The following is a 1,419-nucleotide window of genomic DNA, read 5'->3' as shown; positions in this document are numbered from 1 at the left end:
AGCTGTTGCTAAAAGCAAGCTGCTACTAATTAGAACTGTTGGATATCGTATTAAATATATGAAAAGTTGCTGGTACCTTAGAGCTTAATTAGCCAGAAAACTGTCTTTTCTGGACGTTTTTGAATAATCACAATATATTTAATAATGTATCTGCTAGTTGAAATGCATGAAAATGGGAAATTGACAGGAAATAGCAAAGCTGCAAGGTAACCACCCACCACGTTTTATTTTACTGGCTGGCCGATTGACCGGCAGTGAGCCGGGGACCCGTGGGACATGGATTGGGGACATGACATAGAACCATAGGTGCGGGAGCCGGGGGGCAGTGGGGGCAGCTTGCCCCCCCCCCCCCAACTCTAGGGCCGTGGGGGCGGTGCCCCCACAACTTTGAGACGGAATACCGTACTTTTTTGCAAATGTTTTTTTTTTAAGCCAAGGGATGAAAAATAAGTGGCCTAAAACCAGTGAGAAAACTATATTTGGGGGTATCCTAGGTTGATCTCTATAACGTGTCCCTCTGAGGTCCGCAACACATGTTTATTATATCCCTACGTAGGGTCCTTACTCCTTAGGGATTCGACACAGACCCCGAGGGCTCACACTGTTATCCGAGGGCTCCAGGCTCACCCTGGTAGTCTCTTAGCGCCCGCCGCCCACACTGCAGCTTCTGAGGGCCCCACCTTGGGCTGGGAAAGCCCTAAAGCACCACGTACACGTAAATATTTGAGGTGACCCACGCCGATCTCCAGGATCCTAAGCAGTAGCCACTAGCCAGTAAGTATGCTTCTGAGAGTCAGCACTGACCCTGAGTGGCCTGAAATGGCCTGGAAGTCCCAAACCTAAGGGATCCATTGCCGCTATGCCGTGCGTAACTTTTGGTTCCGTTTAACAGTTTTTGTTCGCGTTTGCAGCGCTTCCCTTCACACGAAAAACGAGAAACTTTTGTTCACACTCGAGAGAACAAAACACTTCTTCTCACTGGAGCAAAGATGAATTACTTCCGATTCACACTTCCGACATTCACTCTCCGCCGAATGCCCAACTTAGCTACGATCGGCGGCTGGGATACCTAAGTCCTATGCATTTCACGTAAAACCTCTGCATGCATGCGTGAATGGAGGTTTTAGCAGGGTGATCCGATTGATTGGAGCGTTTTTCACCTTTTTCTGGGTAATGATCATGAGCGTCGAGCGTCTGCACAGGGGCCTTTTGCAGTGCGTCGGCGATCGCAGCCTCTATATACTTTAATTCTACCAGTCGTTTTTGTCATGAAATTTCAAAATTTCGAATTTTTCTGTGAAAAAATTACATGTCATAGGTAGAAGGAAACCTTTGTCACCATCGGGTTCCTCGCACCATTGCGCGTCGAATATGTAAAACGAGTGAGTAAAGACTGGGGAAGGGCAAGTTTTAACACAA

Source organism: Amphibalanus amphitrite, unplaced genomic scaffold (genome assembly GCF_019059575.1).
Source record: "Amphibalanus amphitrite isolate SeventyFive unplaced genomic scaffold, NRLGWU_Aamphi_draft 000101F_arrow, whole genome shotgun sequence".
In the NCBI taxonomy this organism is placed as follows: domain Eukaryota; kingdom Metazoa; phylum Arthropoda; class Thecostraca; order Balanomorpha; family Balanidae; genus Amphibalanus; species Amphibalanus amphitrite.
Note: the sequence above shows the minus strand (reverse complement) of the source record.